The sequence below is a fragment of the Tachyglossus aculeatus genome, chromosome 2 (assembly GCF_015852505.1).
Source record: "Tachyglossus aculeatus isolate mTacAcu1 chromosome 2, mTacAcu1.pri, whole genome shotgun sequence".
Classification (NCBI taxonomy): domain Eukaryota; kingdom Metazoa; phylum Chordata; class Mammalia; order Monotremata; family Tachyglossidae; genus Tachyglossus; species Tachyglossus aculeatus.
Genome location: NC_052067.1, coordinates 148,720,461 through 148,734,517, shown reverse-complemented (window position 1 = coordinate 148,734,517; position 14,057 = coordinate 148,720,461). Strand labels below are relative to the sequence as shown.

The following is a 14,057-nucleotide window of genomic DNA, read 5'->3' as shown; positions in this document are numbered from 1 at the left end:
ATAAATGAATAATTTATTTGAAAGATTAAGCTACTGACCCAAGAATCAATGTCTAACTGTTTGGATTGCTTTCCTGACTCACTTCTGTTCTTTGTGATCTTATGTTATAGAACGGTTCTGCATTAAAGCTTTAAGCCCCCTGAAAATGAATAGACTACATAGGCTATGCGTTCTGAGTTTCATTTCAAATCTGCAAAATGGACCTTTCAAAAATTAACTTTAACAAAAAAAGAAGTGGTTTTAAAACCCTGATTCTGAGACAACCACACTTCAGTACCGGACAGAAAAAATTTTTTGGATGTGTTCTCATTTCAAAATTCTGTTGAACTTTGATAAAAAGAATGGCTTAAATATTAAAGTGCATTCCTAGACTCTCCTTGGCTTATCTTTCTTTCAGTTTTACTCCTAATTGAATCTCTAATTTTTCATACTGTCTGTCCTAACCCTCTTTATTGACTTGTTAATAATAATATTTCTTTAATATGAAAATTGTCCCCCCTCCCTATTTCTATCTACCGTCTTCTCAATTTAGATACAGATCTTTATTCTCCTCTGCAGTTGGAGAATCCTTTGAATTGCAAATATGTTTCTTTTCTTTAGCAACAATTGTTTGGCCAAAAGGCCCAATTTAGTCTTTAACGTGCTTTCTTGATTTCATGCTTTAAAATTCAGAGAAATGCAAATTTATAAATGTAGAGTAATATCAAGATGAGGTTTGTTCCCTGAACCACCTCTTCATTTATTATGGAGAGAAACGACATGCAAAGGTGCAGAGAACATATGCATGTATTGGCTGCAGGCAGGAAGGCAATAATATCCCTGTCTCACCAACCTCATTTCAGGCTCTAACACATTTTAAGGTGACCTTCATCATCATCAGTGATATTTACTGAGTGCCCACTATGTGTAGAGCACTATACTAAGTGCTTGGAAGAGTATGATATAACCGAGTTGGCAGACATGGTCCTCTAGACTGTAAGCTTGTTTTGAGCAGGGACTGAACCTGTTTATTGTTGTATTGTACTCTCCCAAGCACTTAATACAGTGCTCTGAGCTCAGCAAACAATAAATAGGATTGACTGGATAACTGAATGATTGCCCACCTGGTGTTAAATCCATAAACATCACAGCCCTGGATTAATAATAGTAATTTTGGTATTTGTTAAGCGCTTACTATGTGCAAAGCACTGTTCTAAGCACTAGGGAGGATACAAGATGATCGGATTATCCCATGTGGGGCTCACAATCTTAATCCCCATTTTACAGATGAGGTAACTGAGGCCCAGAGAAGTTAAGTGACTTGCCCAAAGTCACACAGCTGACAAGCGGAGGAGCCGGGATTTGAACCCGTGACCTCTGACTCCCAAGCCCGTGCTCTTTCCACTGAGCCACGCTGCTTCTCTAGGGAATCTCTAGGGAATTAGGGAATCTGTTTCAGTTTGGCATGCCTAACAGGGGATGATAAACAGGCCAAATAGTTTCCAGGTCTCCCCAGGGAGAAATAAAAGCATGCAGGAGTCTGTCAGCTCTTCGGTCTCCATGACCCCCACGAATGAGAGATAGAACAGGCCAAGCGGCCTGAGGCCACCTGGATTAATGAGATAGACAGAGATATGAGACAGCTGTATTAATTACTGGATGTGGAACCATGGAATTTCTCACATCTGTGATTCTCATTAATGTGCGCATTTTCAGGCACATTTGGTGCAGTGAACTGAAAGCCACTTAATCTTGAATGGATATAGGAACCGTGATGGAAGTGGAATCCTGATTGTATTACCTAGTCTGTCTACTAGAGCTTAATGATGTGCATTTTAGTGAAGCGAGAATTTCCTCCCACTTTCATCCCTAGATTGGAGTTACAATCAATCAGTGGTATTTATTGAGTGTTTTTTGGGTGCGGAGCTCTTTGCTAAGCACTTTTTTATGGTATTTAATAATGATAATAATAATGATGGCATTTATTAAGCGCTTCTATGTGCAAAGCACTGTTCTAAGCGCTGGGGAGGTTACAAGGTGATCAGGCTGTTGCACAGGGGGCTCACAGTCTTAATCCCCATTTTACAGATGAGGTAACTGAGACACAGAGAGTATGTGTTAAGTGCTTACTGTGTTCTAAGCGCTGGGGTAGTTACAAGGTTATCAGGTTGTCCCACATGGGATCACAGTCTTAATCCCCATTTTCCAGATGAGGTACCTGAGGTACACAGAAGTGAAATGACTTGACCAAAGTCACACAGCTAACAAGTGGAGGAGCCGGGATTAGAACCCATGACCTCTGACTCCCAAACCCATGCTATTTCCAATAAGCCATGCTGCTTCTCTATAATTATGGTATCTGTTAAGCACTTACAATGTGCCAAGCACTGTACTAAGTGTTGGGGTGGTAATTGTCTGTCAGATTTAAGGAGGGAGGGCGTTCCAGGCCAGAGGCAGGATGTGGGCTAGGGGTTGATGGTGACACAGGCGAGGCAGAGGTGCAGCGAGAAGGTAGGCACTAGAGGAGCAAAGTATGCAGGCTGGGATGTAGCAGGGAATTTGTCTACCAATTCCATTGTATTGTACTCTCCCAAGGGCTTAGCACGGTGCTTTGCGCACACTAAGTCTTCAATAAAAATCATTGATTGATTTATTGATGACATCCTCATTTATATCTAGGAAAATAGAAATAAGGGTATACTTGCCAAGCATATTATATATACTATATGTACACATACACGTATGTGTATATGTATATGTATAAATGACCTTTTGCATTCTGTCAAGTAGACTTTATGAGGGTGTCTTTATCTGCACAAAAGTGTGGACCTGACCTAAAATCCTGTTGTATGAGTGCATAGCAAATTCAGGGATGGTATCAAAAAGATCATCGTCAATATTTCAGTTGCACCTGAGAGTGGTGCATTGAGTGGTGTCTCACAGATTCAGTCAATATCTTCATTGATGACCTCGACACAAGCATCTACCAAATGCTTTCAAATTGACAGATATGTAATTGGGTGGGTTGCCTGACACTATTGAAGACAAGAGTAGAATGCAAAGAAACATAGACCAAGGGGAAAATTGGTTTTAAAAAAAAACATAATAAAGTGCTATTGGGACAAGGGCAAGAGAGTGCAAGGAAGGGCTGAAAAACAAACAGCAGACATAGAATGATGAAAGATAAGCTATGTACAAGTAGAACAGAAAAGCCTCGTGGGCCTTTGTGGACTATGAGTCAGAGTAGAGTGCTGTGTTTGAAAAACCTAGCACAGATGAGAAATGTACTTACTGTACCTCAGTATTCTTGTCTCTCTCACTGCTGAATTCTTGCTCCCATCCTACTTCGATTTCCCTCCAGTTTCATATCCACTAGACCACTACCTTCCCTGCCTAATCCCCAATTTCCCCCATCCTATTTGATCTCCTTTCTGTGTTTCTATCCATTTGCCTCTGAGCCCTTTCAGCAGTTGCACACCCTACTCCCATCTCCAAATGCACAAAGCCTTCTAATTCATTCATTCATTCAATCGTATTTATTGAGCGCTTACTGTGTGCAGAGCACTGTACTAAGCACTTGGGAAGTACAAGTCGGCAACATATAGAGACGGTCCGTACCCAACAACGGGCTCACAGTCTAGAAGGGGGAGACAGACAACAAAACAAAACATGTAGACAGGTGTCAAAATTGTCAGAACAAATAGAATTAAAGCTATATGCACATCATACTGCTGCTTCCCCTCTCTGTAATTTATTTTAAATCCATCTCTCCCAGTAGATTGTAAACTCCTTGAGGGCAGGCATTATGTCTACCAACTCTATTGTCCTGTATTCTCCCTAGTGCTTGGTACAGTGTTCTGCACACAGTAAGGATCTCAATGAGTACCATCAATTGATTGATTGGCTGGAAACATTATATGCAAGAGTCCATCAATAATTCTTCTTCACTGGTCAAATCTTTATTGGGACAATATGTCTAGCTTGGTCCCCACACTGTTAAAAACAGATGTGGAGAAATTGGAAATTATTTATATTAATGAATGAATGATATTTGTTAAGCGCTTACTTTGTGCAAAGCACTGTTCTAAGTGCTGGGGGAGATTCAAGGTAATCAGGTTGTCCCATGTAGGGATCACAGTCTTCATCCCCATTTTACAGAGGAGGTAACTGAGGCCCAGAGAAGTGAAGTGACTTGCCCAAAGTCACACAGCTGACAAGCAGCAGAGCCGGGATTAGAACCCACGATCTCTGACTCCCAAGCCCAGGCTCTTTCCACTAAGCCACGATTAATGTCAGTCTGTTAGTCAATCCTATATGTTGAGCTCTTACTCTTTGCAGAGCACTGTATTAAGAGCTTGGATGAGTACAATACAACAATAAACAGACACATACCCTGCCCACAATGAGCTTGCAGTCTAGATGGGGAGACAGACATTAATATAAATAAATAAATTACAGATTTGTACATAGTACATATGTACTATGGGTCTGAGAATGGCGATGAATAAAGGGATCAAATCAGGGTGAAGCAGAAAGGAATAGGAAAAGAGGAAATGGGGGCTTAGCAAAGGCCTCTTGAAGATGTGTCTTCAGTAAGCTTTTGACTGGGGGGAGAGTCATTGTCTGTCAGGTATGACAAGGAAGGACATTCCAGGCCAGAGACGGGATGTGGATAAGATATCCGTCTGTCTCTTCTAGACTTTAAGCTTGTTGTGGGCAGGGAATGTGTCTTCTAACTCTGTTGTGTTGTACTCTCCCAAATGCTTAGTTCAGTGCTCTTCATACATTAAGCACTCAATAAATGCCATTGATTGATTGATCAGTTGGAAAGCAGAGAAGCAAAATAATGATGATGATAATCACGGTTACTGTTAAGTGCTTACTATGTTCCAAGCACTGTCGTAAATGCTGGGGTAGATACAATATATTCAAACTGGACACAGTCCCTGTCCCGTTCCTGGGCTCAAAGTCTACATAGGAGGGAGGACAGGTATTGAATCACCATTTCATAGATGGAGAGACTGAGGCACAGAGATGTTACGTGACTTTCCCAAGGTAAAAAAAACAGGCAAGTGACAGAGCTGGAATTAGAACTCATGTCTTTAGATTCCCAGACCCATGCTCTTTCCTAGAGGGCAAGGGTTGGAATTTGGAGCCTATGAAGAAAGGGCAAAAGGACATGATTAACTTAGAAAAAGGAAGGCCGAGATGTCTTTATGTTTTGTGGTTTTATGGTTAGGGTTTTATAGTCTTTAAGATTTTGAAGGACAGTTATTCTCCACATCATCATCATCAATGGCATTTATATACCACATATGCCAGCTATATGCAGAGCACTGTACTAAGTGCTAAGGAGAGTACAATACAACAAAGTTGGCAGACTTGTTCCCTGCCCTCAACAAGCCATAACCTCCAAGTTCCAAATAAGAGAAAAGAGGAACTTGGCCCAAGGAAGAATTTCTTTCTAAAACCTTGGATTCTTTGGCCCAGGATTATGTGGAGTATCTCCATTTCATTCCCTCTGATCTTTTAGATGATACAAGACATGCATCTGTCCTGGATATTTTCTTCATTCAACTACAAGGAGAAGAGGATTGGGCCACATGATCCTTCGGTATCCATTCCCATCATTCTAAGAGTTCATGATTTTATGATCTCTCTCTCACGTGCTGCCATAATTATGATTGAAGATAATACAGGGAATTGAAACTCTAAATGACTTTAGTCTTCCCGGCATTATTAATGCCTGATTGAATTTCTTATATTAACACTAGAATGTCAAGGATTTCCTTTTTTTTTCCAAAAATGAAAAGAGAGATAAAGCACTATACTATTTAAATTGAGAATGGATTTTAAGTAATGTCAGGAATCATTCATTCACTCAGTCATATTTTTATTGAGCACCTACTGTGTGCAGAGCGCTGTACTAAGCACTTGGGAAAGAACAATATAACAGGAAACAGTTCCATTCCAAATAGGGTTGGTGACAGATTGAATATGTGGGTTGAATGAGAGCCAGGAGTCAAGGTTAATGCCAAAGCTTTGGGCTTGAGAGACAGGAAGGATGGTGGTTTTCGTCTACAGTGATGGGAAAATCAGGGGGAGGACAGGGTTTGGGTAGGAAGATAAGGAGCCCTGTTTTGGATAAAGCTTGAGGTGATGGGAGGACATCCAAGTAGAGATGTCTTGAAGGCAGGAATGGATACAAAACTGAAGAAAAGGGGAGAGAGATCAGGGCCGGAGATGTAGATTTGGGTATCATCTGCATAGAAGTGACAGTTGAAGCCTAGGGTGTAATTGCGTTCTCCAAAGGGGTAGATGTAAATGGAGAATAGAAGGGGACCCAGAACTGAACCTTGAGGGACTCCCATAGTTAAGGGGTGGGAGGCAGATGAGGAGCCCGCAAAGGAGACTGTTATTGATTGGCCAGAAAGGTAAGCAGAGAACCAGGAGAGGACAGAGCCAGTGAAGCCAAGGTTGGATAACGTTTCCAGGAGAAGGGGGTGGTTGACAGTGTTGAAGGCAGCTGAGAGGTCAAGGAAGATTAGGATGGAGTAGAGGTCGTTGGATTTGGCTAGAGGAGATCATTGGTGACCATTGAGAGGGTGGTTTCTGTAGAGTGAAGGGGACAGAAGCCAGATTGGAGGGGGTTAAGGAGAGAATTAGAGGCAAGGAATTTGAGACAGCAGCTGTAGACAACTCGCTCAAGGAGTTTGGAGAGGAATGGTAGGAGGGAGATGGGGCAATAACTGGAAGGAACTGTGGGATCAAGGGTGGGTTTTTTTAGGAAAAGAGAGACATGGACATCTTTGAAAGCAGTGGGTAAGAAGCCATTGGAGAGCAAATGGTTGAAGATGGCTGTTAGGGAGGGGCAAAGGGAGGGGGCGAGAGTTTTCATAAGGCACAAAAAAATGGGGTCTGATGCGAAGGTGGAGAGGGTGGCTTTTGAGAGGAGGCAGTATATCTCCTCTTGAGATACTGCTGGAAAGGATGGGAGTGTTGAAGAGAGGGCCCAAAGAGGGGAGGGACCGAGGAGGGGCAGGGGCGATTTTAGGGAGCTCATGCCTGATGGTGTCAATTTTCTTAATAAAGTAGGTGGCCAGGTCACTGGGGGCAAGGGACAGGGGATGTGGTGGGACAGGGGGCCTGAGGATGAAGTTAAACATCTGGAACAACTGGCAAGGGCGATGGGTATGGTTGTCAATAAGGATAGAGGAATAATTTTGCCAGGAAGAGATGGAGCATGCAAGGATAAACTTGAATCAGAAGTGTAATTTTGAGAAAGGGGAAGACGTGAAGGATGGATGATATATTTTGGGATTTATGCTAAGAGTTATGCTGAGATATGTATTGAGAAGGATTAAAATGATGCTAGGAATGCATTAAATGTGATTAGAAACAGAAGCAAATGCATGAGGGTTAATATATTTTAGAATTTGAATTGGATGGAGGAATATATATTCTAAATTGGAAAGCAATCAGATAATATGATCTGGAGAAAGAAGGAGTCTGCCTAATAAACTTAAAATGAGGTAGCATGATATGATAAAATGAGCAAGAATTGGGGAAACACAATAAAGAAGCATGTGAGGAGTGGTACGATGGAGGAGTTTTGAGTTCAACAGGATCACAGGATACAAATAAAGTTGGATTTGATCTTCTCTGTCTAGGACCTCAGTTAAAAAGGTATTCAGAAGATTTGGGTCATCAGCCATTTATCAGCAAAACTTTCTCTCTCAATTTAGAAAAGTTAAAATTGGACTGCTATTAACAATAAAACCATGGCTGTCTTTTGATTATTCAGACCTCTAAACCGTAAGTTCATTGTGGGCAGGGCATGTGTCTTCCAACTCTTTTATATTGTACTCTCCCAAGTGCTTAGTTCAGTGCTCCGCACATAGCAAGTGCTCAATAAATATATTGATAGATGGATTTTTTTAAAAAAGTTAGCCATCTTCATTCTTTGACTTATATTGAGCTTGTATTATGAACACATTACTAGACGAAATTTTAGTCTTCACAGTGATACCTACCTCTCTGATAAAGTGTAAAGTTCTCACCTACTTAGTTTGTGAATCCCATGTGGGACAGGGACAGATCAACCCAATTAACTTGTATCTACCACAGAACTTACAACCATGTTTGGCACACAGTAAGCCCTGAGCAAGATCCATTATGGGGCGGTAAAAAGGCTTTTAGCACTTTCTTAGAAAGGTGCTATAGAAATTCAGTGGCATTATGATGATAATTATTATATTGAAATTCCCTGCCTTTAGGGCAATTTTCTAGTGGCCCATTTATTCATATGAACAGACTGCATGAAGCAGGATGGGGTACTGAAATGAATTTGCTATTTTGATCACTTTGGGATGATTCCTAATGAATTATGAAAGAAAAGGATGCATCAACTGAAACATGAGGGATATCATTTAGTCACTCGAAGGGATTTTCTGAGAGTAAAGTTATTTAAGAGTTCTGGAAAATGACCCTGAAATCTTCCCCTGTGAGATTTGAAAAAGTAACAAATATCCATCCATCTGGTTTAACTGGAATCTCCTCAAAGACAGGATTGTTGGCTAGATGACACTGGAATTTCTTCCCATTCAGTGTTTGTTTTGCTGCCTGCCAGCTAATGGAGCTTCACCACATAATAATAATAATAATAATTAATAATGGTATGTGTTAAATAATAATGGCATTTATTAAGCACTTACTATGTGCAAAGCACTGTTCTAAGCGCTGGGGGTACAAGGCAATCAGGTTGTCCCACGGGGGGGCTAACAGGCTTCATCCCCAATTTACAGATGAGGGAACTGAGGCCCGGAGAAGTGAAGTGACTTGCCCAAAGTCACACAGCTGACAATTGGCAGAGCCGGTATTTGAACCCATGACCTCTGACTCCAAAGCCCAGGCTCTTTCCACTGAGCCACGCTGCTTCTCCTAAGTGCCAAGTACTGTTCTATGCCTGGGGTAGATGCAAGGTAATCAGTTGGATACAGTCCCTCTCCCACATGGGGCTTGCAGTCTGAATCCCCATTTTACAGGTAAGGTAACTGAGGCACAGAGAGGTGAAGTGATTTGCCCAAGGTGACACAGCAGACAAGTGGCAGAGCTGGGATTAGAACCCATGACCTCTGACTCCCAAGCCCGTGCTCTTGTCACTAGGCCACGCTGCTTCTAATCAGGTAACTTTGGTGTGATCATTTTGAGCTTGAATGGGTCCTGCCTGTAAAAAAACTCTGTGTGGAGTTTACTTGGAAGACTGCTTGTGGTGCCGGACACACCACCGTTACTCTAATCACTCTCCTGTCCTGAAGTATCGGACAAAGTCTCTCCGGGAAGCCGCATGACGCAAAGGATAGAGCACCAGCCTAGGAGTCAGGAGGTCATAGGTTCTAATTCCAGCTCTGCCACTGGGCTGCTGTATGACCTTGGGCAAGTCGCTTAACTTCTCTGTGCCTCAGTTACCTCATCTGCAGAATGAGGATTGAGACTGTGAGCCTCACATGGGACAGGGATTGTGTCCAATCCGATTTGCTTGGATTCACCCCAGCGCTCAATTCTCAATTGAATCAGGCATTAATAATGCTGGGAACACTGAAGTCATTAAGTCACTCAGTAAGCATTCATTCACCCCAGCGCTTAGTACAGTGCCTGGCACATAGTAAGCACATGCTTAGTACAGTGCTCAGCACATAGTAAGCACTTAACAAATACCACAGTTATTATTATTATTATTATTATTATTATTATCATTATTATTATCACGGGTTTAAATCCCAGCTCCACTACTTGTCTGCTGTGTGACCTTGGGCAAGTCACTTCACTGGGCCTCAGTTATCTCATCTGTAAAATGGGGATTGAGACTGTGAGCCCCATGTGGAGAGGGGACTGTGTCCAACCTGATTTGCTTGTATTTACCCCAGTGCTTAGTACAGTGCCTGGCACCTAGTAAGCGCTTAACAAATACTATCATTATTATTATTATTATTATACCATTCCCAACAGGAGATGCCATAATCATCTTTAGATGTGGAGAAACAGCATGGCCTAGTGAAATGAGCTTGGGCCTAGCAGTCAGAGCAGACCTGGGTTCTAATCCTGACTCCTCCACTTGTCCACTGTGTGACCTTGGGCAAGTCACTTCACTTCTCTGTGCCTCAGTTATTTCATCTGGAATATGGGGATTAAGACTGTAAGCCCACGTGGAACATGGGCTGTGTAACCTGATTAGCTTGTGTCTACCCCAGTGCCTTGTACCATGCCTGACACAAAATAAGCACTTAAATATCATTTTTAAAAAAATGGAAACCTGGAACAGGAGGCCAAGTAGTAAAGTTGCCTCACTGTTTGAAGTAAAGCTGAAGCGATTCAATGTCTTGTCAACCTGAAAAGTCTGACATGCCCTAGGAAGCTTAATATTTCTCTTCTTGCCTTTTTTTATCTTTAGAAGGCATTATTTTCATGTTTTAAGGGGCTTTTCTGTGTTCTGACTGTCCTGGGGAACATTCCCGAGTCCTTGCAATATCATTCTGCCTTTATTAAGGTCACATCTCCTCCAAGAGGCCTTCCCCAATTTTGCCCTCTTTTTCCTGGTTCACTCTCCCTTCTGCACCAACTGTGCACTTGGATTTGTGACTCTTGGACATTTGATATTTGCCCCACACCCAAAATAGTGTACAGAACAATTTTATGAATCTAGCTGAATTTAGAAATCCAAAATTCCCTAAAATCTGTCACTGCTTGCTGGCAAAAATTTAAAAAAATCCTCACTTATTTTGTAAGAAAATATTTTTACTTCAGAGAAACATGGTAAGTTTACAAGTCCATAGTGGGGATTTAGGATCCAGTAATAATAGTAATAATAATAGGTTTGTACTTGTTAGATGCTTACTATGTGCCAGTGCAAGTTCATCATGTTGGACCCACATTATCCCTGTCCCACATTATCCTTCCAGGCTAAATATTAGGGAGAATAAGTTTTGTATCCCCATTTTATAGATGAGAAAACTGAGGTCCACAGAAGTTAAGTTATTTGCCCAAGCAAATAACTGGCAGAGCTGGGATTAGAACTCAGGTCCTCTGATTCCCAGGCTCAGTGCTTTTCTCTAAGCCATCCTGCCTCCCCATATTGTGGATTATATCATTAAGTGATAAGTAGAGACTGTGCATTTACCTTGTGTGTCAGAGGTACAAATGATCAAATACCTGACATTTTGGGTACTGTAAATGTCATGAACTGCCCTTTTTATAGCTCAGGGTTTAAACTTCTCTGGAGGAATTTTAAATGGACTGTCATGTTCTATCACTTATTTCAGACAATACATTAGCCCTGTCCTAATTGGCGTCAGCTTGTATGTGGCACCAGCTATAATGAAGTTAAGAGGAGGAATCGTAGCATTCAATGAGAGCCTAATGTGTGCAGAGCACTGACCCAGGGTTTCTGGAACGTGAAACAGAAGTAGAAGATACGGTTACTACCCTCAAGGAATTTACAGTCTAATTGAGATAACAAACAGCACAATTTGCAAATATAAAACGGATTAAAGATAAGACGGGCAAATGCACAGCTATGTAGACTTGAGAGCTAAGGTAGCTCAGAGGGATGACTCAATTGGAGAGGTGGGGATTAATCAGGAACTGCCTCATGGAAGAGATGTGTCCTAGGAGAGTTTTGAAATTCAAAATAGATGTGAATTGGTGTAAGTAGTTATATAAAGTGGGGGTTTGGTTATGTGAAGGGGTGGGGAGAGGAATTTGCAATAGGATGAATAGTAATCGTGGCTTTAGTTAAGTGCTTACTAAGTGGCAAGTATTGTAATAAATCCTGGGGTTGACGAAGGGAGAATTCCAAGTGAGATTCAGTTCAGAGGTGAGTTTGGCAAGAGGAAAGAGTACAAATGGAGTGTAGAAGAAGAGAGTGAAGAGTCTCGAGACACTTGGAAAGAGAAGCAGCCTGGCCTAGTGGTTAGAGCACAGGCCTGGGAAGCAGAAGGACCTGGATTCTAATTGCACATTTGCCACTTGTCTGCTTGGTGACCTTGAGCAAGTCACTTAACTTCTGTCAGGTCCCAAGTGGCCAACTTGGTCCCTGAGATTATATTAGAGATTCGTGTGTTGGGGACTCCAAGGGAATGATCACCCCAACTTAAGCTGAAACTAGTTACTTCAATATACAGCATGCAAGCAACTGAAAATCAAAGATTCAGCTTTAGCAACAAACACAACTGTACCCCGCTCAACCCAGGCATAGAGTTTTCCTGTCGCAAGGTGATCGACCTCGTCGGGCATTCTGGTCCTTACTGAGCCGGACCGGCATGGGCATCCCCGGCTTAAGAGGTCCCTGGGCCCGACCTCTCTCTGCCTTCCCTTCGGAGGACAGTGAGCAGAGATATGGGTCTTGTTTCCCCCTCCTCTAATACTATTCTTGTTGCCCGTAACATCTAGTTTCTTCTGGGAATGCTGTAATCTATTACTACCAAATAGTTCTCTCGGTTTTGGCAATTTGGGTTGACTGTGCATTTTCCTTTCTTCTCAGGTTTTCTTTCCTCTATGGTTTTCCTTTCTTCTCCGATCGCTAATCTGGCGGTCCCTCAACAGTGGAAGGATGTGATAAGCAGAAGGCTGAGGGTTGTGTTTATTGAGAGTTAGTTTAGGAAGTAGATTAGGAGTTGAGTTAATGTTGAAAAGAGTAAGTCTCAAGAAGTGGGTCCAAGGATCAAGTTAATGTCGGGGTCTTTAGCTCAGCTTATTTTCCTTCAACTCTCCACCCCGTCCTCAACAAGAGCATGACCATGGATCACTTCAGTGTCCAGGCTGTGAGTAGCCCAGTCGGGGGGCTACAAGCCCGACGTCCCTTACACAGAGACAAACAACAGAGTTTTAGGTGAATCGATAGCCATAAAAATACGAGGAGTAGACAATATGTGTTATCATTTGGTCTTCTCTTGGAGCCTATCTGTACATCTGGCTGAAATCACAGGAAGCGATATGCCAAAGGGCATTAAGTTTAACTCGTTGCTTTACACAAGATACAAACTGCACTTGTCACTTCTCTGTGCCTTAGTTCCCTCATCTGCAAAATGAGGGTTTCTACTGTGAGCCTATGTGGGACAGGGACTGTGTCCAACCTCATTACCTTGTATCTACCCCAGCGCTTAGAACAGTGGTTGACAAATAGTAAGCACTTAAGAAAATTATTATTGTTAATCACTAAGAACATTAAACCCAAAGATTAGGAATTTTTGTTTGATATGGAAAGGAATGGATCTTGTCTTATACCGTCGAGTCATTTCTGACCCATAGCGTCACCACGGACACATCTCTCCCAGAACACCCCGCTCTCCATCCGCAATCATTCTGGTAGTGTATCCATTGAATTTTCTTGGTAAAAATACAGAAGTGGTTTACCATTGCCTTCTTCCGTGTAATAAATTCTAGTCTCCACCCTCGACTCTCTCCCATGTAGCTGCTGCCCAGCATGAGTGAGTTTTGACTTGTAGCAGATTGCCTTCCACTCGCTAGTCACTGGCCAAGCTAGGAATGGAATGGGTAGGCCTCTGCTTAACTCTTCCTCCCATAGCCGAGGCTGACAGAGTACTAGAAACTCTCCAGGTGCGACCCTGAGAGGAGCAAGGAATGGGTAGCTGTTGGAGGTTTTTGAAGATGGGAGTGATGTTTCAATAGGGACCTTTTAAACAGGTGATGCAGGCAGAATAGCCTGAAGAGAGAGAAGCTTGAAACAGAAACTGACTGAGCCCTCTCCCCCTCCTCCCCCTCCCCATCCCCCCACCTTACCTCCTTCCCCTCCCCACAGCACCTGTATATATGTTTGTACATATTTATTACTCTATTTTACTTGTACATCTTTACTATTCTATTTATTTTATTTTGTTAATATGTTTTGTTTTGTTGTCTGTCTCCCCCTTCTAGACTGTGAACCCGCTGTTGGGTAGGGAACGTCTCTGTGTGTTGCCAACTTGTACTTCCCAAGCGCTTAGTACAGTGCTCTGCACACAGTAAGTGCTCAATAAATACGATTGAATGAATTGAATGAATGAAAGAAAGACCGGTCAAGA

At 42.2% G+C, this 14,057-nt stretch overlaps 1 protein-coding gene and 1 non-coding gene across 2 annotated transcripts in view; one reads left to right on the top strand and one right to left on the bottom strand.

Annotated features, from left to right (window-relative positions):
* The window catches only part of SLC2A13 (solute carrier family 2 member 13), a 481,564-nt gene that overhangs the window by 297,528 nt on the left and 169,979 nt on the right, over positions 1 to 14,057 (top strand). The window lies entirely within an intron of this gene.
* Positions 13,474 to 13,611, bottom strand: LOC119924733. Its single transcript, XR_005449429.1, has one exon. It is a non-coding gene; the product is annotated as a small nucleolar RNA SNORA7 (small nucleolar RNA).